Here is a 23,298-nt window from a genome sequence, read left to right on the forward strand (position 1 = left end):
AGGGCAAACCGAAATATGTATGCAATTTCAGTCGATTTGTCATGATACTTATGACTGCGTACTGCGGCAATATCATCTATCAATTAATTAGTGCTTCGTTAAAAGTTACTCTGCCTGTGCCCCAGTTTTCAGTGCCAGGCAATTGTAATTCGAGTGCCTTGGGCCTTGCCACGATGTGTGTGCACGTTGCTTGGGACAACAGTCTAGGAGAATGGGTAACAGTTTTATCGTTTATCGATAGCACGCAGAGCAGCAAGCGACAAGTTGTCATCGCTCTCCACTGACAAGCACAACAAAGCCTGCCATATGACAGAAGACAGAGCCACAGTAGTGGGCGCTGTGCCCGAGGAGGATTCTGGCCTCAACCTGAGGACATGTGCGCGTCACATCCATGTGAGGCGACTGCGGTTTTGCGGCTGGGCAGCAAATCCCTGAAGCATCAGGCTAACCCCGACCGAGTACCATGGACGAGAAACGTGTCAATTAGTAAAAGCGGCCGCCTTTTGCTCATCTTATGAAGCAAGACTTTCGTATTGCACAGATTTGCATGGAATTTCACTTCTGCTGCACATTGTGCGACCCGCGGCGCATGTGTCAAGTGCCACGTCGAGTATGTGTATTAATCTATGCGTGTGTGTACGTGTGTGTGTGTGTGTGTAGCCGTGGGTGTGCGTGTGGCTGTTTGTGAATTGCTGCGTACAGTAGCCGTCATTTAATTTCACGCTTGCCAACCACAATATGCACCCATGCTCGTGGCCCCACTGGCCCCGCCCTCCTAGGCACCTAGCAGCAGCAGCAGCAGGTTGCAAATATTTTGCAGCGCTATAATTTTGTTAAAGTCCAGTTAGTTGCTAATGTTATTAATTTAACTATAGCCCTAGTCGTGTAGTCCACAGTCAGGGTAAACAAAATTTGCATTTGCACTGAAAGTGGCTACAGAAATGTTCGTGTTTGTGGAGCGACCGGGCGCCTGTGAAAGGGTCAACCATGCTAATAGATTGTGGGAGAACTGGCAGCTGCAAATGTGGTCATACGTCTAAGTATACCCTTTTAACTAATGTGGAAGTGAGTATGCAACATGGCACCTAATCTTTAGAGCACATTATTTAATTATAATTATGAGGGATACAAAATGGAGTAAAGAGTATGGAGACAGTGAGAAAGAGCTTGTGGAAGAAACTAGAGCATATATATGTCTAATGCAAATTCAAACTTTAACTCTCCTTTTACTCCTTTAACTCTCCTTGGTAATTTTCTCATCAGATAATGTATATAAGTATAGTATAAATAATATATATAATATAATATACATTCACACTTGAAATGTATTTTAGATATTTTGCAACATTTCTTTCTAGAACTCCAGGTCGTCAACTATGTAGATCTGTAGAGCTCAGAGAACCTAATATTATATCTAATCAGACTCTCTGCACGGGCATACATAAAAAAAGGACTTTATACATTTTCGTAGATAACAGGGTATCTACATAGTTGCTCAGCTTAGGTCTGGAACCCTTTTGTGGCTAGTATTATTGTGCTATTGTTGCTTTTGGCCAACTATAGCTTACGCTGCAAAGTGGAAACAGCAGCAGGTGAGCTTCTAAAGTAGAGCCCGTGCCCGAGCCCTTACCCGCATTCGCAACCGCACCTGCAGCTGCATGCGCCGAACCAAATGCAAGGAACATATAGTAATCTGTGCCATCGCGCCATCGCCCACTGCTGCCAGTGGCCGTTGGGCGTGGCATGTACTTAGCGAGAGTTAAAGCACTGCGACCACAACAAGCAACATCGGATGACAACGGCCACACCCGCACTACCAGCCATTAAGCCGCCCAAAAGGGTTCAACAAAGCCGCCCTATGGACTCAAAAGAGTCGATCCAGCGGTCTGCTTCATTGCAATATTAGCTTGCGGGAAAGCAACCTAGCTGCAGCGAATGGAGTCTCGACAAAGTGGCTGTCGCGGTCGCCCGACACTGGGAACTGAGTTTATTTGATCTGTTGTCATGGTTTTTGGGACTGTCAAAGCTGCCCATCCACGTTGGCTCTTAGTCTGAGTAGATATTTGTTAAAAATCTTGTTTATTTATTATTTACTTCGCTAGGGACAAGGATGATGAGCTCGTCGTAGAACAAAGCAGCTACTTCTTTATAAGCTTAACCTAGTAGGCTGATTGCACTCTTCGGATTGAGAAATAATTCGTTTTTCAAACATGAGTTTCTATAAACCGATTGCAAAGAAATTTCCAATATTCAATATCAAAATTAAGCTCAAAAATAAGTCAAATGTATTTGAAAATTGTGCAAAGTTTTTACTTTCGAACGACGCGTAAACTGGGTCGCATTTGAAAACTTTCTTCTGGCAAAAACTCGCTGCCTTAATCTTTGAGGTTTAAATTTTCTTACGGAAAACGGTCCAAGCTCCACACAGTGCAGTGAAAATGGATCCCGGAACTAGTTTTACTCAAAGAGTTTCTTTATAAGCCTCATTTATTCCTTGGAAATAAACCTGCGTTTACAGCGTTCATTTCGTAATTTCATATTCTTGGAATCATTTCGGACAGGATTTGGTTTGGACTAAATTTCCTGTAATAAATGCCATTTGCATTCAATAACCAAATTGCGTTCACATCTGAATCTGTTTTTACTTGTTAAAGTAGAAAAATGTTCTCAACTAGTTTGTCCGCATCTTAAGTCGAACTTAATGCTTAATAAAGGACATGAGCCCATCGAAAAAAAGGACATCGGATAGGCGCCGGGATGCATGCAAATATGTGATAACAACCGTCTAGGTGACTAGGTCGCCCATGCACATAATTATCAAATGCTCTGCCTGACGGAAATTGAGGCAAGCATCAAAGGCCAAATGAGGCGCCGTCTGCGACCCTTGAAAAAAAGACGACGTCGACTCAGACTGGCAAATAGGTATACACCAGCAGATACCCTGTGCTTACCTTTCGTTTGGGAATGGCAATGCTGCAAACTAGGTTTGAACAAACGAGCTGGTTCGAAACAAAATTAGAGTTCATGAGTGTGGGAAATAGGTGCATTTGCGGCACACAAAGCAAAGTATTCGAACAGTAAAATATGAAAAGAGATCGAAGTTCTCTTGAAGACGAAACAGCTAATCGACTAGCAGTTTCTGCCTGTCACAAACATTTGGCCAACTATACAAAACCGCTCTCTAATCCACGCCTATGGATTGAGGGTAAAGAAAATGGTGAATCTGCCGGATAGTGTTTGCAATTTAATTTCCTAAAAGCACTACGAATGCACAATGACTAAAAACTACAGTGGCGGAAATGAAATTATAGAAGACGGTGGTTGGCGGTTGGCTTTGGTTGTTGGGAATGGGATAGGGAATGGAAATGGAAATGGTGCAAAGCTGTTCTAGTGCTGCGAATCAGCATCAGCTCGTAATGAGCTGGAATGAAAAGTTGCCAAGTTTATGTGACCCGACTGAGCAACTTGCTGACAAATTGTTGCAAAAATTTAATTACTTGCAAATGAGTTGTGAACACGAGGCAGCTGCCAAGAACTTTGCTGCCAGCATCATTAGGCTAATTAAACGGGTATTACCCAACACTGGCTAACAAAACCAACTGTGACATGGAATCGAAGACAATGACGCAATAGAATAGACGCTAATAGAAATGAGAACGTAAATGAAAATGAAAACGTAAACGGTGACGGTGACGGAAATGGAATTGGAATTGGAAATTGAGATTGACAAAGATGTGCATGCAATTAAGTAATTAGCTCAATTCGAGTGCACTTTTTCTTCTTTTTTTTTTTTGATAGATAGACAAAAAAGCAGGGTAAGTTTTGTCGTGAAGTTGTCAAAGTTCTCGCTAGTTGACAATCAGTTCAATTCGAAAATTTAGCAACTCATTCCTTTGACACGAAGAAAAATGTTGGTTGGAATTGAGAAGAAAGCAGAGAGCAGCTCCTCCATGACCTGAGCCAAATGAAATTTAATAATCTCTTGAGTTTGACAGGCAGATCAGCTAACAGGAGCACGAAAAAAATAATCAATAGAATTTGTTGTTTGTAAAATACCTGTCAAATTTGATGGTAATAGAAAGAAAAAAGATAAACTTTAGCCATCAACAAGATTTTAGAACTTTGAAAATGTTTTAGTCGAAGCAAATTTTCTTTGTTAACAATGGAAATACAAGTCAGGAGAACACAGTCGGGAATATTATTTTTCCAGCAATTTCAATTCACTAAACTTGTACAAAGGCTTTTAAATTAAAGTTTTGCAAAATTCAAGAGAAATTTGAACTAACAAGATTTTAACACACAATGTCTGTGAGCTGACAACTCATTTTAAATGTAAGCATTACACAAACCAAAAATATAATTGTAAATGTCAAGGTTAGCACAAAAATATATACTCTTGTCGAATCTGGGCTAGTTTAGGCTCTTGTTTGAACGTGACAGCGTGACAGAAAAGTATGAAAACTAGAATATTATATTTTAAATGATTTCTCCTCTCTCTAATTGATATCAATTCGAGAATTGAATCGAAAAACTAATGTTATCTGCAAGGAAAACGCTTCGAATTGAGTTTACATCCTGTTTATATATTGACAATTAAAGTTTGTAATTGAAACTCTTGATACAATCATTTTTTAAAATATTTTTTTTCAAATATTTATAATCTTCGTATATGCCATACTTAATAATTATTATGAAGCAGGGCATCTGACAGTCGTCGAGTTTTAAGCAAAGAAAGAATATTAATTTTAGGGCTGCCCATCAAAATGTCGAAAATTTTAAACATTAATGCATTTTGATAGTTTTTCAATTTGACTTCGTTAATTGGATTTACAGAGACTACGCAGTAAAAAAATATGAGAAAAAATTAAAAACAAAAATACCTAAAAAAACAGCTAAAAAACCAAACTCATTTTCATATGCAAAGAGACAGCTCAACTACGCACAGCACAGTGTGTGTGTGTGTTTGTGTGTGGGCGTGTATCTGCATAAATTGAAAAGTTTTACACATTTCTTTATTTATTTATATCGCTGTGTTTGTCTTTGCCGTCCCTTTTGCAACAACAAACAAACAAAAAATAAAATAAAATAATAAACAATAAAATCAACAATAAAATATTGCATAATTTGGTAATTTAGTAAGCAGCTAAAAATAGACGCTGCTCGTCAGGAAAAGATTTGTTTGGGAAATCGATGAAATTTGCTGGTGAGCAAAAGAGGTGGCGCCGTGGGGGGAGTAGGCGAAGCGGGCTGGGTAGGCGGAGTAGGCCACATTGATGCCACAAGTATGCTGCCACTTTAGTTAAGCAAGACAAATGGCGGACATACGTTGCCAGACGTTGCTTGGTTTACAGTTTTTAAGGGCGCTGCAGCAAGTGCAGCCGACTTGGGGGGTGTGCGTACGTCTGTGTGTATGTTTGTGTGAGGGTCTGTTTAGGGTGTGCCAGTTGTCCATATGAGCTGTGGCTAGTGGCAGCTCATAAATGTCAGCTCGCTAGATGTAGATGTACTGAGTTCCATTTGAAGGGTATCACGCCCCACACCTTTCCGAAAACCAAAAACATACAAGTGAGTGCAATAGTTGGTAGTGCCCAACTTGAAGATACCCTGTACCCACCACCAAGATGCCGTCACAAATCTTCGGAGTTTCATTGAAACACACACACAAGCACGCACTTTATGAAACTGCTGTGTTTTGTCCTCCTTCAGCTGTACACTAACAAGCATGCATTCTACAATAGCTCCGGTGTTTTCCATCAAAGGCGATCTATGCCTAGCAGAGGTCGGAGATCAGATAAATTTATTTACAAGCTGCTGCGGCATCCGAGTATGGTCGTCGGGATTCTGACTGACTCCACTACAGAGACACGCCTTCAGGGGATATACCCCTGTGACAAATTATTTAAGTCCTATTATTTTAATGAATCTATATTCACAACACCAGCATTGCAACTACCCCTTCGTTAGATATACTCTAAAACCTACACAACCTTTTGACTGCACTCCATTTGCATAGTCTCTTGCTTGGTAGAGATCAGAAGGTACTCTTCGATTCCAGCGTACAATAAACAAATTTAATCCATTTCCAAAACACAAGGCCTTAGCTTTATTAAATTGTATACCTCCGAAGATGCTATGATGAAATAGTCTCAAAATCGATATTTATCGATATCATATAAATCAGGTGATATGACATATAAGAATATCAGCCCAGAAGGTACTCATCAAGTTAGCGCACAACAAAAAAAATAGAATCGAGAAAGAAAAAGAAATTCCAAAGTCAAAGGACAAGGGCTTACCTCTATTAAATTGTATATCTCGAAGATATGCTATGATGACATGGTCTGAAAATCGATATTTATCGATAGTTTATAAGCCAAAGGATATGATATATAAGAATATATACTTTTTGAGCTCGATAAGACGATCGGACGGGCAGACAGACGCTAGATCGACTCCGCTCATCATCGGCCTTATGAATAGAACAACTTCATACGTTCGCAGATGTCTCCTTACATCTGCACCCAACCATTACACCTTTTTTTAACGGTTACAGGGTATAAGAAAAAGAGAAACTCAACTGACAAATAACTCAAAAGTGATTGATGATGGTCATGACATGCTGACACATATAAATGCCTGCAAATGGAGCTCAAGACTCTGCCGTTGACGTGTCGCCTGCCATATACACCATATAGAACATATAGCATAAGCCTTCAGCCATATACCGTTACCGTTGCTGTTACCCATGTCGCACACATTAGCTCTGAGATACTTAGACCTTTCGCCCCATTCCGCCCTTTGGCATTAAGTGTTTCGGGCTTTTGTTTTTGCAATATGCGTGCGTGATTTTTGTTTTTTTTTTCGCTCCTGCCTGCATCATTATTCAGCAACCCGAACATGCCAACGCTCGTGTTACTTAAGAGGGCTGGAAAGGGGCGGAGCGTTGCCAAATAGTTTGCCGTGATTATTGCCATTCATTGGCTGTGTTTGATAACAAACTCGGGGCTGGTGGCCGATGGCCGGAGGCTGACAACTGACAACTGACGGCTGGTGGCTGGTAGCTGGTGGCTATTAGCTGCTGGCTGTTGAATAATGTCGATTGGCCCCGCCGCCGCTCTGTGTACACCTCTGCACGATAAAGTGTTTGCCATTTGTAGTCCGAGAGTGTGTGCGCCCAGGGGCTTTATTTACATTCAGTAATTACCTGAAGTACAAACTTTAAACAGGCGCCGGCAGCTAAACGCTCACTTGCCGTTGATGTCCATGTTGTCGAAGCTTTTTAAACTGCTGCATATCTGCAGGCGAACAGAGCCATGAAGTGAGCGAAACAGAGAGAGAGAGAGAGAGAGAGCGCAAGTCGCTGAGGGTAAGCGAGAAGCAGATAAGTAAGTAGTTGCCATTTGTGCCAAATCCAGGTGGCAGCACAGACGATGGCAATTTAAGGCCACTCAAGTTTTAAGAACTAAATGCTTTGCGAGGCACAATTCTCAACTTATGCTTAATTATTTAAAGTTCAGCTACAGCTGCTTTAACAGAATAACACTTATTATTCCTTAAAGACATAGAACAATGAATGATAAATGACTGAGAACTTGTAAACGAGAAGCCTGCTTGAACCGAGCAACACCATGAGCAGTATTTTCTGTTTAAAGAACAACCGAGCCTTAACCGGAGCCGTAAAATATTTACTTTAAAATAGCTCGCTTCAAAAGAACTTGTTTTTGGATTATTTAACAAAATTGTTGCAACACTTTAAATGTTTAAAAAAGCACAACAATTAATCTGCTTGTATGAGCAACAACGATTTAAAATATTGCCATAATATTATTAAATATTAAAATATTAATGCAAAATTGTAATTATTTAACATAACACAAAAACTAAATAGTTTGAATGAACAAGCTTTTTGCTCAGGTGGATTTTCTTTTTGGGTTTTTAATGCACAGAAACTAAAGTTTAGTGCATGGCAAAAATATGTATGATTAAAGACTCAATATTTTAAATGTTGCAATAACATTTTTAAAGCATTTTTGGAAAAATGTAAATGATATACTTTACATAAACAATATATAATCAAACTTTTTGCTCAGTTGGCTTTGCTTTTGCAGTTTTTAATGCACAATGGATAAGCAATAAATATGTAAATTTTTGAAAAAAAAAAAATATTTTTAAATTGGAATTGGCAAAGTTTGAAATGTTTAACATAATAAAACATAATTAGTCTGGATAACTATAATATAATATATAATCAAGCTCTGCACTCATGTGGATGAAATGATTGGTTTGTGATGCATAATAAATTGGCAAAATAATATATGTAGCGGTCAATTTGTAATCCAATCCGATGCTCAAAAGTAAGAAACTCATAACTATAAAATGTTTATGGTCCCAATTTGTTGGCATGTGTTGGAATGTCGCATCTTCATTCAACTGATGTTGAACCAGAGACAAGCATTGCGTTTACAAAATTGCTGGTTATTCCGTGTTAATCCGTCTCACGCTATCCGACCCCCGATTCTGGCTCCCCATAAATTACTCCCAACTTACACAGGAAAAAAAGAAAAGCGGTTTGTCATTCACAATGCACCATTCACCAACCGCCATTCACAATTTCATTGCAGCAGCAGCAGCAGCAACACTTCAAAACTGATGACACTATCAATTTGGATGGTACCCAGTCGTACGTGACAACACCCCTAATCCTCAGACCCCCCCCCCCCCCCACACACACACACACACACACTGTTCACAGTCTGCCCCTCTCAGGCAGTGCTCGGTGAAGCATTGCAATGCCATTTTCATGCTTTATCTGCGGCTGGCCTCGCACAAATTGATGTTTTTGAGCTTTGTTGCCGCTGTTGCCGCCGCAGCAAATATATAGCAAATATATATATAGAAATGCAGTCGATTCCCTTGACAAATTTCACTTTTATTATACACTTTGTTGCTGCTTCTTTGTTTGCTCATATTTGTTCGCATTTGCACATAATCAAAGATCGCTTCCTGACACTTGCCACATGCATAATAAAGGACATGCATGCTGAGTGCGGAATATCCCATTATTCGACTTACAAGTAATGAATTATAGTAAATATTTTACAATCTAACAATTGCAAACATAGCCCAGTACAATACATATTCACATATGACACAGATATCTCTTCAAACCAAATCCAAACTTCATGCCAATTCCAATTCTCGGTGATACATGAATTCTTTTTGGTTGCTTTGACTGGAAAATGTTATGGATTTTCTGAATATTCAGCATACTCCGTTTTACACTATTCATTTGGCTTAGTTATCAAATTGTAATTTGCCACATCTCTAGTAAACTATTGTTAGCCAAACCCTTCGCAAAACAATAAAACAATAAAGATGCCAACTGAGTATAAATAGTATATAAAACTTATCCGAGTTTTTGGTTTATTAAATTACTAAATGACTTGCGTTTTATGATGAAGACGTATTCAAAATAAGGAACTGTATGTAACTCTCTAATTAACTCTCTATTTAGCGTACATTAAATATACATTTTAATGTTAAGATTGAGTAAAAGGTCTGTGCTGCAGGCCAGCATTCATACATATACATTGAGCATTCATTATGCTTAGTTATGTTTGTGGTTTCGGAAACACAACATCGAAAAATGGAATATCTACAAGCTCTGCGTCACCGAGAGATTCGCAACCCAGATATAATCATGACACCAGATATAATTATATATAAACTGGAAGTTCGCTCGTGCCTTTTTTAATTGCTTATTATAAATTCCTATTTATACAAGTATTAAAATAAATGTAAATATGTACTTACACGAACATATCACATTCACACGTATATTTAATTACCGTCGACTTTTAGGAGGGAAGCATATTTCACATATGTATATCGATCTCTGAAAGTGCAATAAAAGTAGCAAGTCAGTAAAAGCAAGAACAGGAGATACATAGGGAGATTAAAAGAACGAGAGAGGAAGAGAGAGTAAGAGCAAGAGCAGGAGATAGAAGGAGAGATGAACACAACGAGAGGAGAGTGAGAGAGAGAGCGAGAGAGCGAGAGAGCGAGAGAGAGAGAGAGAATCGAGGGAAAGAGAGAGCGAGGAAAAGAGAGAGCGAGAGAGAGATCGAGAATCGAGAGAGAGAAAGAGATAGAGAGAGAACGAGATAGAGAGAGATTATGAGCTGATATATAGCGTATTGTATTGCTAGTCAAAGCATAAAACCAAATAAGACTTGTTAAACTTATTTCGATTTCATACTCTACATAAAGAATGAGAAAACACGTGTTTCATTTTCTTTGCCATTCGATCGGATTCAAGCTCATTCTTAACCTATATACCTATGTAAAATTCCATTTAAAACAGGATTAGCCAAATGTAAAAAATATAACTTAACCAAAACAAAAGCGTATAGTAAAGTTGTGTAAATGTTAGAGACCGGCAGAGATAAGAATAGATACACGACGCTCTGCTATTAAATTTCTAAATCAATAGCAATATAATAAGCTTCGATTTCTTGTCCAAGTATATTTTCGCACGTTATCTCGGTAGCATATGCTTGTAAATGGATTGTGTTAACAAAAGAAAAGTCATTTGGAAAGCAAATTACTATAAGTGCAATATAGCAATTGTACAGAGTATCAGCCAATCGCTATGCCACTGGCCCTTGCATACTTTTGGGAAAGAGCATTATTGATTCGTTGTGCTGTTGGCCCCTTGTTTATTTTCTATTGCATACTTTTATGCAGAGTGCCAAATTGTTTTCGGCTGTAGCTACGGACACATCCGCAGGCCTGCGTCCTTGGCACTGCTCCATGTAGATATCCCCAATATGGGGGTTGGGAAAATTAAATTCATTTTCTATGCGCTTTTCATTCGTCGTTCGCCTGAGCAGCAATCGATTATGCGGCTTTAGACATGTTGGTTGCCACTAGCTCAGCCTCTGCCTCTGCCTCTGCCATAGCCACGCCCATGCTAGCACCAGCAGCAGCAGCAGCGCCTGCTCTTGGCTGCCACCTGATTAGCATAATTTGATGTGTGAGAGGCTCGGCACGTGGCCCGTACCCGTGCCTGTGCCTGTGCAAGAGCCAGTGCCAAGGACAAGCGCGAAAAGTGAAAACAAGCCCCGCCAGCCCTCGTTTTCATTCTTGAAAGAAAATTGTTCGATTTTCAACTAAATTTTTTTGAATCAACGACAGCAATGGTGACATGTCATCATCAGCATCAGCCGGGAACACGCGACAACTTCATTTTGTGTTCTCAATTTTTTTCTCATTTCTTGCGTGCTGTGTGCTGTGTGTGCTGTGTGTGCTGTGTGTGTGTGTGTGTGTGTGTGTGTGTGTGTGTGTGTGTGTGTGTGTGTGTGTGTGTGTGTGTGTGTGTGTGTGTGTGTGTGTGTGTGTGTTTTACCCGAGGGGTGTGCGATGCCAAAAACTGACAGCTGAAAAGTTGAGCAAAAATGACTTGAAAATCAAAAGGTGTGCCATTGAACTGGGACTGTTTGCCTCCAGGGAACCAGAAAGCTGTTGCATTCATGATTGCAGCCAAATTCGTTCGCAAATACTTTAAGATTTGGTAGAAACCAAAAATTATTCAATTGTTGCCATGTGGATAATTTATCGCACTTTTTACTTGGAAACAAGCAAAAACATGCTGGGCATGAGAGAGTCCGACTAGTTAATATTCTGCTTCTGCTCTAGTTTGCAAAGTGTATATAAAATTAGTTGAATATATATGTATATTTGAACAAACAGCAAGAATTAACATTTTAAAATTAGTTTTCTTTTTCAGTTTTTTAGGGGAGCATCTGGACCTGTGTAAACTATGTGAAAGCCGACATATAAAATTTGGTGTCTCTAGCTCTCATGCTTTATGAGCTTTGCATAAAATATTCTATTTTAAAACCGATATTTACCTATACATATTTCAAATCTTCAGTACAAGAAATACTTTATGTTTTGTTTTTATTTATCTGGTTTCCACCCATTTACATGTAAATTGCGTAAAATGAATGTCTTGTTTTTCGATTGATTCTAAGTGACTGTTTTTTTCTTTCTTTCAGAATGTCAGATCTCAATTTGCAGGTTGATTGATTAACGAATGGTGGCGGGTGCGTCCCGTCCCGACATGCATATGGGCGCCGTCTGGTTGTCAACACAATGCCAACGACCAGGCTATGAAACGCTGATGGAGCTGCATGGAGTTGGCAGCTTGGAGGCCCTTTAAAGCACTTTTCAGGGCGGCGAGCGCCATTAAAGCAAGTCGCACGCACAGACAATGCAAAGCTGCTCAGGAAGCTGAAAGGCAGCGGCGGCGGCGGCGTCGGCGGCGAGTGGAGCCATTAAATTTGATATACGACAATAAGCGAGGATAATGCGTCCAATGCGAGCCAGTGTCAGGGTCACCATGGCGCAAATAGCAACTTTACGTCTTGATGCCAGCATCAGGGCAAGCTGGCGGCCAAGCGGCAAACGATCCACTAATAAACCAGCCCTCAAACTAGACCCAACTAGCTGCACGCAGCGCCAAATGCAATGAACTTCACGTGAACTGCAGCACACTTTATAGGCCGACAAACAGATACCGCTGGCGGCAGGGCTAGGGCACAGTCAGGCACAAGGCACAGTGTAAAAGAATTGTGCTCGATGCTATCTGAATGGTTAGATAAAACACGTTTGGTTTAAACTGGATTTGAGCCAAGCATAGCTGGAGCTAGACTCTAAATAGTATAACTAATAATATGACTCGATGTATGTAGTTATTCAGCTCGTTTTTAAATGTATGACATTTTATGTACTTTTTAGTTGTAGGGTCTTTGGCTGATTTGCTCCACTGTGCACAACTGGAGCTTATGTTTTTGTGTACCAAGTGCTCTGCAAGGCGCTTGGTGGCCACTTTAATAATAGAAATGGACGATGCTTAAACCTTTAAGATGCCAATTACAATGAAAATTGATTTTATTTCGCATTCCTTGCTGCTTTTGCCTTTGCTACACATTCCGCTCATACCCTGCAGCCCATAAAATGGCCAAGAGACGGTATATATCTTAATCAGCATTAAGTGATCTTTGAGCAGGGACTGCACAATTTGCTATGATACGCAGATGCTCCGATACAGATAGCGGCCGTAAAAACTATGAAAATAAGTATAAAAATATACCAACAATATGCAAATTAAATATAAATCAAGCGGATGCTACACAAATGCAACAGGGTGTTGATTACAGAGTATCTACCTGTAGAGAATACACGGCTTTGGCACTTTTACTGATTTTGGTTTTGCTTTTAGCTGCAGAGGCTTTTTACTGGTCCAAGGTCTCAATTCGTTTTTGTTTTACTGTGTGTGCGGGTGTGTGTGTGTGTGTGTGTGTGCGTGTGTGTGTGTGTGTGTGTGTGCGTTTGCGTTGCCCGTCGGCCAAAGTGCCGAATGTACATAATGCCAGTGGATTAGGGCATAGTTTATCAGCGTTTTCAGTGACAATGTCAAGGTCAAGCTCATAAGCGCGTATGACAACAGTACTAAGCCGTGTGTATGTGTGTGGGAGTGTGTGTGTGTAGGTTCCACGCTACTGTCATTAGCTTTGTATGGGTGCAAGTGTGCGTGCGTGTACGTGCGTGTGTGTGTCTGCATCACAAATTCGATATTAGCTGCCGTCCAGGCAATCGGAACAGCCGCCAGCTGTTGAGCCACTTGGACGCCTCGATATTAACATACAATTATGCCGAACGCCAATCAAATGCAGGCTGAATAAACAGGACTATATCGTCTGCAGCACAGCATAGAACAGCACAGCATAGCGTCCTGGCCATGTCCTTGGCCTTGGCCATTTATCATGGTAATGGGCCAACACGTGCTCAAAGTCGTTGTTTTGATTTAACGATCTCGTTTTGCTGCAATCAAAGTATCAACACACACATGTGCGTGCGAGTGTGCGTGTGTGCTTTGTCTGCGTCTGACCAGTGGACAGTGGCTCACTGTCTGGCTGGTCAGACAACAATAAAACAAAACAAAACAACAACAACAACAACAAAAAGTATCAGTCGAGACATCGAAATCTACTTATTTACTTAATGCGTCCAGCGCGGTAGTAAAAATTGCGCTCGACGCGTGCGATTCGCTGCCAGAGTAAAAGAAGTGCTAAGAAGCTTTTTATTATTATGACGAAAAGGCTTATTTTTCAGACAATTTGGGGCAGGCTTAGCGCTGCCAAAGATCAGTCGACCGCAGTGAAATTTTGGCCAAGCACGTGTTTTCGCTCGCTCTAAAAAAAAAATAATGGGCCTTGGCGCTGAAAAGTATGCTACGACATTTGGGTACATTGTTTGAACAAGTACAAGTTTGTTGCCGCTGCCACACGCTGTTTTGGCTGCTGCGCTGTCATGTTTTATGAGAATATAAAGTAGCAACAGTGTTGCAGGCAACCATTTAAACAATCCGCATGCATTTGCAACAGAATCTGGACATCTGAATTTATGTTCATGCCACATGTAGCAACAAGACAACAACACACCTCTTTCGAACTTCACGTTCGTGTTAATTTTACAAAGCAAGTCCCTCCATCTTCATCTCAATTAGACGGCAGAGTTACCTTAGTCTTATATTTACTTATTTCATTGTATTTGTGGTATTAATTAGAACATGAAGCTAAGAACTTGGCTAAAAGCCAGTTGCTTGGAGTTGGCAAAGGGAATCTATTTTGGAAGAGCATAGCATATTTTTCAATAAGATAAAGCAAAAAGTAGTTGCCCTTGTTGACTGAGTTATTCAATTAAAATTAAGAGTTCAAGTTCAATTAAGAGTTGAAGCCAACTACAAATTAAATCCAACTAAATGAAGCTATGGCAGCTAAGGCCTTGAGCAAAAAATGAGAATGAGCTATAAAAAGACACAACTGAATCAACTGAACGGATGAACTTGTTACCTGAGCTGCAATGCAATGTACAGTTCTCTATTGAGGACCTAATTTGACTAGAAAATATTTTGCCTGCTTACTTATTTATTTATTTATTTTATTAACCCAGGCTACCTCTAGAATTTAATAAAAGAATACTTTAATTGGCAAATAAATAATTGGCATCGAAATGAAATTGCACTTCTTATGTTTGTATTGTTGCGCGTTGTACGTTAATAATTTATAATAAGCTTAAAACTAGCTTAGCAAAGAAACTCAACTAATTGGACACAATTAAACGGCTTGAAATATGCAAATTGGCTTAGCCTTATTAGTTCAGTAGCTTAGCAACTCACTTGAAATATATACAAACGAAGAAGCCCACATAAAAAACTACCCCCACTCGAGCACAAACAGAAACAGACGCACACACATATGGCAAAAGGGGGCAGCAGCCAAAGTTTAGCTTCATATTAAGTGGGATGCACAACAAATTGATAACCCTTGATGTGATTTGCCATTTGATACTAAGATGTCGCTGCAAAATTGCCAGTTTGCATAACTGGTAATTCGATTGTTATGTCGTCGGGAGGGGCAAGTATGGAGTGGGTGGTGTTGGCATAGTGTGGCAGCAGCAGTAGAAATATCTCATCATCGTTGAGGACTGCCAGCGACAAGCCAGCAACAGCAGCAGCAACAACAACAGCATCAACAGCAGCAGCAACAACAACAGGAACATCATCAACTGTTGTCGCAGCTTCATTTTCTCAACATATCTGCTCTGGGGGCCATTGATATTTTATTCGCAATTTCCGTTATATGCATGCTGCATGCATGTGTGTGTGTGAGTGGATGTGTTGGTGTGTGGCTGTGTGGCTGTGTGGGTGTGGAGCAGTGTAACGAAAATTGTTGCTAAAGTCACTTTGCTATTGTAATTTCATAAATTGCGTAATTGCATTGGCCTGCACGACGGAGGGAGGGCGACAAAACTCAATAGTGGCCTCCATCCACATTTTAAGTGTGTGTGTGTATGTGTGTGTGTGTGTGTGTGTAGTGCTCTGTGTTCTTTTTGTTGCATTATTCATGAAGTTGATTTAGCAAAAGTTCCCTGCTGCTTCTGTTGTTGTTGTTGCTCGTGTTGTTGTTGCTGTTGTTGTTGTTGTTCTTGTTGTTGCTGTTGTTGCTGTTGTTGCTGCTGTTGCTGCTGTTGTTGTCGTTGCTCTTGCTGTTGTTGTTCTTGCTCTGGTTGATTTTGAATCAACACAAATCAAATTAATGACGCTGATGAAGCGCCTTTGATTTTCTGCGCCAGTTAAATCAACTGCATCCAGAATCCAGCTCCTTCACACTAAGCACAAGTGCACAGGCTCCTCTTGGAAATGCCAGCGCAGCATCTGCCACAAATTGCTGCATGCAAAACGGATGCAAATGCTGATTACCATAAGGGCCAGCTTCCGAGTCGTATGCACCTTTGGCCGGGCACAAATAAGTAGCAACACGTTCTCTTTTTGGCATACGATCATAAGCCAAGCTCAACTGTTCAACTGCAGTTTGCCTTTTCACGGATGTCGCAACCGTAAAGCGGAACAAGACAAGAAGTAAATCCCAGAACCGCAGAAATGAAAAACAATTTATCTGAGCATGCAATGCATGCTTTTTTTTATCAATGTATGTATTATATTTATGTACATTAATGCGTGCATACATATACCCACTTCTTATATATTCGCAATTTTTAAACCTTTCCATGGGTTCAACTAGTTTTTAAATGCTTAAGCACAAGAATCATAACAAAAAATACAACATATGACATATATAAATAAATAATAAAATAAGAGGTGTACTCAAAAACTTCAAACCACACCAAACAAAAACCCGAGCGAACCATAATTTTCATCCAAAACTTGTTGGGTGGAAAGGAAAAATGTTAATAAACAATTGAATTGTTTTTATACAAATTTTAAAGTAAATAACAAGCCACAGTTAGAACTATAAGCTAGTTCAAACCGTTAACCAAACCAACCAACACTTCTTATTTGCTTTGCCGCTGTGAATTGGCCCTTGCAAAGCCGGTTAACATTCGATAAGCATCAGATTTTGGACTTCATTCACACAAATCAAACCAAAATTGAAATCATATAGAGAAATCGAGGCTATAACGAAACTCATCTGTTAGCCCAACTATAAAAGGTGGTAAATATTTATGGTAGTTGCTTTGGTTATAAGCTCTAGAGGAAGCAAGTCTTATGTACGCGAACCTGGGCCTTTGTCATGGTCCAGCGACGTGGACTACGTGCCTGGCAAGCTGGCGAGCGTGCGATTCAAATTGAAAAATATATGCGAAACTGAGAACGTGTGTGAGTACATTCGACTATTTGAGAATTTGCAGCGTGTGATTTCAAGCTGGAAACAATTGATGGCGAGCGTTGCATACCTGCAAGGGGCGTGGTTAGGAGAGAGGGAGGGAGAGAGAAATATCTCAAAGTGTTCAGTTTACTTGTCGGAGTGTGGAAATTGCTAGACAAGTTTCCAAACTGTGGACCACTTACATAAGTGGGCGAACAGAAGTCGTAAATTGCTCCGAGTCCTTGCTAGACGCAGGATGCGGTAAATTGATCAGAAATCACGTTGAGGAAATTGCTTTAAAATGTGCAGACGCAGCCATTTGCATGCGACTTGTGAAGAGCCAAGCTTTAGCAGAAATTGAAGGCGTGGTCGACGCCAATTAAACTTGTTTGAATTTCCATGTATTTCTTTCGCGTTTTTCTTTCATTTACATTATTATTTCATTTAATTTTTCCTTTTTATTTTCTTGGCACTGCCGCTGACAGATATCATATCGCCAATTGGCAATGGTCGGCAGAGCTTGGCCGCTGGGGGTTATTGAATAAGGGCTGCGGGTTGCGGGAATTGTGCCTTTAATGAGCAGCCCGAGCTGAACACTTAAGCACTTGAGACAGCGGTGAAAAAATTGATTGATTGATGACTGGATGGATGGTGCAAAAGCGAGAGCGGGAGCAAAATGTAATCGGAATCGGACCGAGCTGGAAGGCAATTCATTAGCATAAATTACCCGCAGGCCATGGAAAATGTGAAATCCGTATCGAAAACGGTTCCGTTTGCTGAAACTGCATTCGTTTAACGCTCGCACTTACAGATACACAGATACACACTCACAGATATGGCAACAGATACATGGCATACAGAGGATACACAATCCTATTGCACTCATATTTGATTGATGATGATGGCACTTGAGTGCGCACGATAATCATTTATATGGCGAATAAATGTTTGCTTAAAGTCTCTTGTTCCTGGACACACAGGACTGAGAGTACCGCGCCGTGTTCCAGGGCACGCTTCCCGTCATCCACTCAGACACTGTCGGCACAATATGCACTGATTCAGATTTAGATTCAGTGTCAGACCTGCTTGGCAGATCCGCCGAGGTCGTTGAAATGCTGTAGACACAGTGCACTGTGGTCAAAACTCAAATGCAACAAGCAACCAAGATCAAATTAAATAATCCCTATACGCATTTCCAACAATTTTCCACAGTTGCGGCTGGAATTCCAGGGAATAAGCTAACAACAGCTTCCTAGCTCTTATAATTTGGACTTTGCGTTGATCATTAATCACTCGGTCACTCAATCAATCAGTCAGTCAGTCAGGACAAACAGTCTTTTGTATGTAGATAGATAGATAGTTAATAACAATCTGAAATAGTTGCATAGAATTTTGAAGCGTAAATGCGCGAGAGGATTCCACTGTGCGTTGGGTTGCCTGGGGTGACTGCGACGGGATGCCCGGGATGCCCGGGATGCCCGGGTTGACTTGGTTGGCGATTGCGATTGCGATTGCCATTACGATTGCGACTGGGCACACCGAAGGCCTGTCAGTTGCAGCTACCAAAGAGTCTGGCCCTGTCAGGGTATGCCCCACGAAATTTGCATTAGAATTGCCTGCTCCGACTGTGAAGTGTGTGAAGTGGGCGTGTCATTGGCATATGGCGCTTTGGTCTAACGCCCAGCAGTCCAAGAGTGAAACACTTCTGAGGCGCGAGCTCGCAATGCCTTGCAAAATAAATGCCAGAGTTCACTAAGATAAAAATCGGATAATATTCTTAGCTTAAGCTAAAATTATCGCTGAAGCCGTGTATCGAGGAGGAGTTGGAAATTGATTACAGAAAACCTTTGCGAGTTACCCCCAACTACACTATACCCTGTGCACAGTTCTGTTGACAATTAAATTGAATCGAATTGAGCTTGTTTGATAAGTGGATTGGTGACATGAAGACTGTTACCCCACTTTCAGACCTTAGAAAACATTTTCGCAATATGTGTAGACAGGCTTATGCGTGGCCGCATTATTCTTTCTACATGGCATTATTGGACTACATATTGAGCGGACAATTGTGGCAATTTAAACACTTTGTCTGACGCGTATAAGCCCGAGTATATGTATACTTTTTAAGTCCCGAGCTTTAATTAGCGTGCAAAAAATGGGTTCATCTGCCACGAGAAGTTCAGCTGGGCACTAAAAAGAATACATTTATGTATGTGCCTTATGGGGAAACTATGGAAGCCCAAGAACAAGTTTTCTATGTAGCTATAGAATTCACATATGAGATATCTCCCTGTGTTCTCCAAAAACTTAAAGCAATAAACACAATTTTAAATTTATATCTTCCAGCTTTAGTATGTGCACGCATTGAGAAGTTATTTAAGAATGAATTTTCATAGTGTGGGTTATAGCGAAGAGGCAAAGCCGATTGTTCGTGTGTGTGAGTGTGTCTGTGTGTGCGCGCGCGTTTTTCTATGAATGCATGCTAAAAGGTCGATCGAACGGTCGACGACATTCAGCTTGAAGATGGGCACGGTGTATCCCCTCATAGGACACTCCTGACTGGAGCACCTATACAGGTATCATTTAAAAAAGAGCATCTAGTAGTCGGTTGCTGCCGTCTGCAACTGGCCCAGATAACTCCTGTTTTAACTGATGGGTCAGGCAATGAAACTGCTTTTGTTGTTGTTGTTGTTGTTGCTGCTTCTGTCGCTGCTCGTGGCAACTTAACAAAAACTGCTACCGCTGCAGTTGCCAATTACGGCAACTGCATTTATAATTAGACACCCACAGCAACGCGCACACATACACATTCATAGGAGACGTAAGTGTGTGTGTGCTGAATGAGTTGCTCATACGACGCGTCTGACGGCTGCGTGGCAGGCGATAAAATAAAATAGTACAAAAGAAATTAGCAGTTGGCTGGCAACCAGCAGCGAATTGGCATGTTGGGGCTAAGTCGGGAGCCGTGCAATTGGCTTCTATGAGCAGCCTGTCGGGAGTGGGTGGAATGCTCAACCATGTGCATAAATCATAAAAATTATTATTTTATGAATTGCGAAATGCAAAAAAAAAATAAAAATATACTTAATGCGAAAGAGAAAGAGCCCAATGGCAAGTGCCCAGAGAGAGAGAGAGAAAGAGAGAGAGAGAGTGCACGCATAGCTAATTCGAGGAGTAGCTTGTGGCTGAACCTATGAGGTACGAGGGGGCAGCGGTGTCGCATTAGGTAAGTTGAGCTTTGAGCGGGCTGTCGGGCATTTTGTTGCACGCGCTGTGGCATTGTAAAACGTTGCCTGGCGCCAAATTGCACAGCACAAATGGCACTCGGCAAGCGGATTTGTGAAGTGCACTCAACTCGAACAAAAAACAACAAAAATAAACAGCACACAAGCCACAATGGCAACAGCTAAAATAGCACCCACACGTTCACAACTGACAATTGGCCTTTTACTGTTGGCCAAATTGTTTGGAATTTCAAATCGAACACATTTCGATACTTGACTACGCAATCAGCGAAATAATAGCACATCTGAATTAGCGAATAAACTGAATTTAAATGTTGTGAAGAGCCATTATCTAATTGGCGGTCCGTTTTGAAAGGACATTTGCACTCGTTTATCCATGTGCATGGCAAGCACAGTCTATTAGAGATTATGTGCAAAACTATTTCAAACAAATGCACCAAATTGAATTGCAAAATTTAATCACTGTGATCTATATAAATCGCTATTTAAAATTCTGCAAAGACAATTGGCCTGTTCAAATAAAGCAAATTCTATGATAAGCGCTTGGCATATAAACTGTAATACTTCGCATGTTAGTAATGCACTTTTGCAGTCATATGAACATCTGAAAGGCGTATGAGAAATGCACCCAAAAATGAGGAGTACGTAGGGTTTTCGGTTAACCTTGCAGTGGGTATTATAATTAATACAGGTAATGAGTAAAACATAGAAGAGACATTTCTGATCTTCATTTCTATAGATACAAGTCTCGTAGCTGCCGTCATAAAACTACGAATAGGTCCGTCTGTCTCTTGCATATAGTACATATGTCGGATTTGGCTGGATTGGTTAACTATATCATATAGCTGTTATAGGAATGATTAGTCGAGAGCTCTAATTTCGGTTGAAAAACGGTTTGGTTTTTTTAAGATATCTTGGCCAGTTTATAAGATTCGCAAGTACCTTCAGCATCGGATTAATATATCTTATATAACGTATGTATCTTAATATACTTTACATATTTTATGTATCTTATGTATCTTTTATATCTAATATATCTTATATATCTAAATATGTCTTAATATATTTTATATATCTGTATATCTTACATATGCTGGTATACTATATCTTACATATCTTAAATATCTTAGATATCTTAGATATCTTAGATATCTTAGATATCTTATATATCTTATATAACTTATGTATTTTATATAGCTTACATATGTTATATATCTTAATATATCTTAATGTATCTTACATATCTCTACCGATAGAATAGCTATAGATCTACAATTGCTTGAAGCATGCTTAACAGCAAAGTATTTATTCGACATTTTTAAATAAATTCTGTTGACGCGCTTTTTCGTATCAGTAAAATTTGAAAATAAATCCAGTGAGCACGACTTCTGGATGATAACATAAGCCACATTCGTCTAGCGATCTATCTAACGCAAGTCCAACATTTGCCCATTTCCGGACTTCTCGTAGTACTACGTTATCTGTTATGTTAATTTAAAGACCAGTTTTAGAAAAGTTATGCTATATACCCTTATGGTATTCACATATCATTGATGGTGCCATATGTTTCCGTTCCGATTTGAGAACAAGTGCCAGCAACGACCTTGGCCAAGTGAGGAGCTACGAGTGAAACGATTCAATGTGCTCCTCACGCCCCACCCAAACACAAATCTAATGCAGAGCACAGTGAATATGAGTCAATTAAAATAAGTATTACTCAACTGATGGGGTGTAGACGAGCCCGAATACACTCACATTCAAGTGAATGGAGTACATACGCCATGCGATGCATTTTGTAAAGCTACAAAACTAATTGCAATCAATAATTGAAAACCCAATCGGCTAATGAGACGATTAAAGTTGTTTCAGAACTAAAAAATAATAATAATAATAAATGAAATGAATAAACAATTAAAGAAGTTTGTTAAATAAATATAATAAAAGGTCGGAAATTCGCTACATCATGTATATATACATTGGTTAATAATATCCTTCAAGCTATCTAAAGTTATCCCACAATTTAAAAGCTCGATAGATAGACTACATCTGTTCTAGATTCTATAATATTTTTATAGAGCATGCGTCAGTCGGTGTGTCATTTGCGCTCTTGTTTTCGGCTTAACGATTTTTCCCATTTGTTTATGTTTAGCGTATGGAATGAATCAGAGAGTCGGGACTGCATTTCCACACGTAAATGACTCACGTGGCTATTAGAACTCAAGAGTATGAATACAGTCAAATGTAAGTACAATCACACAGCTATATACATACATATGTGTATGTTTATTTGAGCAATTACTTATTTATGGTACGAAACGAAGGCCGCTCATCACTGCTAATTTGAAACAAGAGAAACGGATCGTCAGCTGATAAGCTTGCTTCCCATTCCCCATTCAAGTTTTGCGCTGAGCAAGATTTATCAGAAGGCCGATAGCCGTAAAAAGACACAAAACAGACGCAAACAGAGAACAAGCAGAAAACTGAGAGAGACCGAGCGAAAGAGAGATCAACATATGGTACAAACGTACCAAAACATGTATATAAGTTATTCACTAAGAATGTACCATTGAGTGTTCTTTAACAAATTGGCTCATTATTTTCCACCTATATTTTTTTGAGCCAATTTTAATGTTGACTTTTTCCTAAACCAAAACAAATTATATATATGTTTTCTATTTTTATATAGAAACAATAATTTTTAAATGAAAATATGTTTTTATGGAGCTGTTTAGTGATGACTAAATTTAAGCTGGCCTGCTCGAGTTTAATGTTCGCCAAATCGATGAACAGCAAAAGAGTTTTAAGCATCACGAATGAGC

At 39.9% G+C, this 23,298-nt stretch overlaps 2 long non-coding RNA genes across 2 annotated transcripts in view; one reads left to right on the forward strand and one right to left on the reverse strand.

Moving 5' to 3' along the window:
• Nucleotides 1-9,840: 9,840 nt before the first annotated feature.
• LOC135427433 (uncharacterized) overlaps nucleotides 9,841-23,298 on the reverse strand; it is a 49,633-nt gene continuing 36,175 nt past the window's right edge. Inside the window, exon 3 of the long non-coding RNA XR_010436043.1 lies at nucleotides 9,841-9,895. This is a non-coding gene — a long non-coding RNA (uncharacterized LOC135427433). The remainder of the gene's footprint in view (nucleotides 9,896-23,298) is intronic.
• On the forward strand, nucleotides 20,162-23,127 carry LOC135427376 (uncharacterized). The gene is made up of 3 exons (XR_010436041.1): nucleotides 20,162-20,460; nucleotides 22,629-22,720; nucleotides 22,801-23,127. It is a non-coding gene; the product is annotated as an uncharacterized LOC135427376 (long non-coding RNA).

This window comes from Drosophila montana, unplaced genomic scaffold (genome assembly GCF_035044405.1).
Source record: "Drosophila montana isolate Dmon_TW-CO22-7 unplaced genomic scaffold, ASM3504440v1 contig_2178_1, whole genome shotgun sequence".
Classification (NCBI taxonomy): Eukaryota; Metazoa; Arthropoda; class Insecta; order Diptera; family Drosophilidae; genus Drosophila; species Drosophila montana.